Below are 6,008 nucleotides of genomic sequence, written 5' to 3'. Positions count from 1 at the left end.
AGCAAGTGAGAAGCTAGAAAAGGCAAATCATGTCTGTAGTAGTCCCAGCAACTTGGGAGGATAAGGCAAGGAGGATCTCAAGTTCAAGAACAGCCTGGGCAACCTAGTACAACTCATCTTTAAGAGAGAGAGAGAGAGAGAGAGAGAGAGAGAGAGAGAAGCAAGTGAAAAGGGCAGTCAGGTTGGGTTAACTGAAGGAGCATGGGAAACCAAATTTAGCTTAGATTAAGGTCATGTACTGAAAGCAAAATTAGAATTGTTCTTCTGACTAGATAGGGTATAACCTTACAAATATAAGGAAGAAGATTTTTTTTATTGTTTCCTTTTTTGTTGTTTGTTTTGGTACTGGGGATTGTACCCTTGAACTTGAAATTATCCTGTCTCAGCCTCATGAGCCACTGGAATTGTAGGTATGTGCCACCATTTCCAGCAGAAATGAGCTTTCACAAATTGTAATTTCAAAAATTGTATTCATCCATTGTTCATTGCTTCCTATAGTCATTCATTAAACATTTATCAAATCTATCAATGCTTCTCAAACACTGAGGTAGAAAAGCATAAACTATGGGGGCTGGGAGTGTGGCTCAGCGGTGCCTAGCACATGAGAGGACCTGGGTTCGATCCTCAGCATCACATAAAAATAAATAAAATAAAGATATTGTGTCCAACTAAAACTAAAAAATAAATATTAAAAAATAGAAAATGCATGCCTATAATCTCAGCTACTCAGTAGTCTGAAGCTGGATAATCATAAATCCAATGCCAGCCTGAGCAACCTAGCAAGGCCCTGTCTCAAAATAAAAAGGGTTGGGGATGTAGCTCAGAGGCAGAATGCTCCCAGATTTGGTCCCCAGTACAGGGCAGGGGGCAGCATTCATGGGAATAATGAAGTATAAAGTTAAAAGAGCAATTGAGGACCAGAATATTACATGCCTGGTTATTCAATGAAGGAGCTTGGTCTCCATTGACTAGAAACAAAAGGGACTACTAAAGATTGTTGTTCAACAACATGATACCACAATGGGCTTTAAGGAGATAAACCATGTGGAAAATCAGTGTTTAAGATATTTTGATATTTTGGGGGGCTGGGGATATAGCTCAGTTGGTAGAGTGTTTGCCTTGCATGCACAAGGCCCTGTGTTCAATCCCTAGCACCACACACAAAAAAAAGATATTTTGGGAGCTGAGTATGGTGGTGCAAGCCTATAATCCCAGCTGCTTGGGAGTCTGGATTGCAAAATTGAGGCCAGGCTCAGCAATTTAGCTAGGCCCACAGCAATTTAGTGAGACCCTATCTCAAAATAAAACATTAAAAAGGGTTGGGGATGTAGTTAAGTGCTTAAGCACTTCTGGGTTCAGTCTCTGATTCCAAGGGGGAAAAAAAAGGAATCCTGGGAAATTGTGTGTGTGGTAGGAAGAGATAGGAGTTTGAGGCCAGTTCTTTTGCAGTAATCCATATAAGAAGTAACTAATAGCTCTGGGCACGGTGTTGGACGCTTGTAATCCCAGCGTCTCCGGACGCTGAGGCAGGAGGATTGAGAGTTCAAAGCCAGCCTCAGCAAAAGCAAGGAACTAAGCAACTCAGCGAGATCCTGTCTCTAAATAAAATACGAAAAAGAACTGCGATATGGCTCAGTGGCTGAGTGCCCCTGAGTTCATACCCCAGTATCAAAAAAAAAAAAAAGGTAAATAATATATCTAGGTAATGAAAATAAGAATAAAAAATATATAATTATCATAAAACCTCATGCCCTCAGGCTTCTTTCAGTGTTTGGTTTTCGACAAGTTTAATTTGAAGTACCACCACACAAATAAGACCTTGAATCTCTCTTTCTTGGTTGGTCCTCTCCACTCTACCTTAGAGAGTGCTACTCTTACCTCCATTTTCAATAGTCTGTACTTTGCCTGTGCGGGGGGAGAGAGAGAGAGAGAGAGAGAGAGAGAGAGAGAGAGAGAAATCTGATGAGTGGGTTTTAGAGAGCTGACTGGGGTAGAAAAAGATTGGGAGTTATTAACACAAAGGTAACTATTGAAATCCCAGGAGTAAATTAAATTGCCAAGACTTCAGCAAAACATAACCTTGGGGGGTAGGGATTTAGGATGTTCGAGATCTTCTATTCATCCTTCCAGACTCAGTTTTAGCCTACAGCATGTCATCTCCTCTGGGAAGCCTGCTCTAATCTCCACCTCCTTATCCCCAATTTTATACATGATTTAGTGATACCTGTTCTCCTTCAGAGCACCCTGTATATGCCCCTAATAGAATATCAAGTTGGGTGTTTACATCTGTTTTCTTTGAGCTTCTAGAAAAGGGGTACCAAAACTTAGGCAACATTGTATTCTCCTGGCCTAAGGAAGGCTCCTGAAAAAGTGTCTTCCAGGGCTGGGGTTGTAGCTCAGTGGTAGAGCATGTGTTAGTCAGCTTTCTCTTTCTCTTGTTATTTGTTATAACAAATACCTGAGATAAATCATCTTATAAAGACAGGTTTATTTTGGCTCACAGCTTCATAGGTCCCACATCATGTTTGCCTGGTCCTTTTGCTTTTGGGACAGTGGTGGCATTTTGCAACATGGAGGGAATTTGTGTCAGAGGAGCTCCTTACCTCATGGCAGCCAGGAAACAGAGAGAAAGAGGAAAGGTGGGGATTCTCAATATCTCCTTCCTTCCATTAGGCTCCAGCTCTTAAAGTTTCTACTACCTCCCAATAGTGTTATGGACTGGGGACCAAGCCTTCAATACATGGGCCCTTGAGATGCAGGGATTCAATATCCAAACTATTGCAGAGCACTTGCCCAGCATGCACAAGGACCTAGGTTCCATCACTAGTACTACAAAAACGAAAGCAAACAAATGGGAAAAAAATGCTGAATTACTCAATCTTCATGACATGTTGCTTTTCCAATAATCAGTCTATTTTGTTTTATTCTAAGAGAATATCCAAAACTGGGAATTTTAAGAAGAAATTTATTTCTTACAGTTCTGGAGGCTGGGAAGTCCAAGATGGAGGGCTGTCATGCTGTGTCATGAGGGAAGGTGGAAGAGCAAGAGAGCACATGAAAGGTGGGAGTCCAATCCCCTTTTTATTAGAAACCAAATCCCTCGATAACTAAACCACTGTTGTAATAATAGCCTTAATTTATTCGTGAGGGCTTATGCCTCTTGACCTAATCACCTATTAAAGGGTCTACTTCTAAACACTATGGCATTGGGGACTGAGTTTCCAACACGAGAACTTTGGGGACATATTCAAACCAGAGAACCAAGAAAGAGATCCCTTAATTTTGCCTTTTTTACCTCTCTCAGCCATTTCTATTACCCTGACATAGCTAGTTATTCACTTTGGAGTATAACTTCTATCCCTTTCACTTCAATTTAGTATCTTTAAATTCCAGGGGAAAATTGAAAGCATTCCTGATCATTGACAGGTGGCAGAATTGACATCCCCCCAAAAAAATGTATTTTTTTTTTTCAAATCAGTTCTGAGGTCAAACTCAGGGCCTCATACATTCCAGGCAAGTACTATATATCACTGAGCTACATACCTAATCCCAAAAATGTACTCTCTTGATCCCATATTCTCAATCCTCAATTTGCTCATTTAGGTTATATTTAGGGAGGGGAACAAGATCTAGACATTCTCTCCTGAAATGCTTGGGAGCCTAAAGAGAAAAGATAATCTAGCAGAATAAATCTGCTACTTTGAAAACAAGTACAATCTGTGGATAGGATAATTTGTAAACATCGGACCTTCCTAGTACCACCTAGTGGACAATAAGAAAACAACACATGGGCTCTGAGCACAGGAGGGGAAATGGCTAGTCCAAATATAATTCACCTCCAGATCCCTAGAATTTTTGCTATTTCCATATAAAGAGGGAATCATATGCAAGAAGAGAAATTTCAAATAAATAATACAGCCTCGGAATAGAAAATAAAGGGAGGGGCTTATTTTCTTCACTATCATTTACAGTTGGGGAAATAATTATACCAATATTCTTTTGCCTCACCCATCCCAAATACAGGGACAAGAAGGACAATGTGTGATACTTTAGCCCCTCATTATTGATTAGATTAGTGGTTTTCAAACTTATTATATATATTACATTTATTATATTATATATGCATACATATACACACTTTTCAGAAAAATAATTATCATGGAACATATTATGAATTGATTGTACCCCTTCCAAATTTATGTTAAATCCCTAATCCTTAATGTGATTGTATTCAGAGAGGAGGTCTTAAGAAGGGAATTAGGTTTAGACAAAGTTACAAAAGTAGGATCTTCATGAAAGGATTAGTGCCCTTATAAAAAGGGACTTTGTCCAGGATCAAACAAAAAAAGGGCATATGAAAGCATACAGCAAGAAGGTAGAGGCCCTCATTAGGAATCAAGTCTGTTGGCATCTTGGTTTGGAACTATGAGAAATAAATGTCTATTGTTTAAGCCTCCCAGTCTGTTTTATTTTATTATGGCAGCACAAGCTAATTAAAGACATATTTACATCTATTAAGCATCAGGCTCTGCTTTTTTCTATTCAGTTGAAGAAACAATACTGGTTAGAACTTTCTAAATTGATATTTTTAAATGTTTTTAAAATATCTTTATTTTTATTTTATTTATATGTGTGCTGAGGATCGAACCCAGGGCTTCACACATGGTAGGCGAGCGCTCTACCTCTGAGCCACAACCACAGCCCTCTAAATTGATTTTTTAGAGGAGATAAAATTTTTTCTCTACCCTCTTGAGCTGTGGCCGAGCCTAAAATTTAAACTGACATAAGATAGAACAAGAAAAGTTTCCCTTTCCCAATAACTTTTTGTTTTGTTTTGTTATGTGTGTGATTGTGGGGATCAAACTGAGGGCCTTGAATACACTAGTCAAGTGCTCTAGCCCTGAGGTACATACCCAGCTCACACTGGTAAGCACTGGGGATCCAATAATGATAAACAGTCCCAGGGCTCAAGGAGCTCCTTGTGGAGGTCTGACAAATCAACAAGCGTGACAATATGGCATTATAAATGCCATTATGAAAATAAGTACAGAGGACAAAGGAAGCAAATAAGAAGGGCACCTAAATTAATATTTGAGGATAAAGAAAGGCTTCCCAAAGAGGATAACATTTAAGAGATCCAAAGGCTAAGAGAAAGCTGACCAGGAAGACCATCAGGAGAAGTGTTCTAAGTAGCAGGATCAGCAGAAGCAAAGGACTGAGGCACAAAAAGAATATGGTTCATTTGATCGACTGAAAGCAGTTAATTTTATTTGGAGTATAGTTAGACCAGAGTTGGAAAATGAAAGAAAATAATGCTGAAGTTAAGTAGTACTGAATTATGTAGGACCCTGAGTCAAGTTAAGAATTCTGAATTCCTGAGATAGTTGACTTCAGCTGAGTTTCTCCTCCCTTCACCTCTACAGTAAAGAATGACTGTGATTAACTGAGGGTGGGTATCACAGGTATTACAAAATTGAATAACAGGTACTTTTGTTTATAAATTCCTCTATTCATATCATTAGTTTACCCCATAATGCCATCTTAGTGTGGTATCTGAGAAGAACTGTCCTAGGTACAGCTGTGAAGTAAGTCAAGAAACAATAAATGTACAAAAGTTCCATTGATATTATGGCACAATAAGAACAACACATAAGTTAAATTAAATTTGCTCTTGCTGGGCTAGGGCTGGGGCTCAGCAATAGCGCACTTGCCTGGCATGTGTGAGGCACTGGGTTTGATTCTCAGCATTGCATATTAATAAATAAAATAAAGGTCCATCAACAAATAAAAAAAAAAAAATTTGCTCTTGCCTAGCATGAGAGTTCAATCCCCAGCACAACAGAAAAATCTGTTCTACATGAATGGATAAAGAAAATGTGATATATACACACTATGGAATATTACCCAGCCATAAAGAAAAATGACCTTATGACTTTTGCTGGTAACTGGATGGATCTGGAGACAATCATGCTAAGTGAAATAATGCAATCCCCAAAAAACCAAAGGTT

The sequence above is a fragment of the Marmota marmota genome, unplaced genomic scaffold, assembly GCF_001458135.2.
Source record: "Marmota marmota marmota unplaced genomic scaffold, marMar, whole genome shotgun sequence".
Classification (NCBI taxonomy): Eukaryota; Metazoa; Chordata; class Mammalia; order Rodentia; family Sciuridae; genus Marmota; species Marmota marmota.
This window is presented reverse-complemented; position numbering follows the sequence as displayed.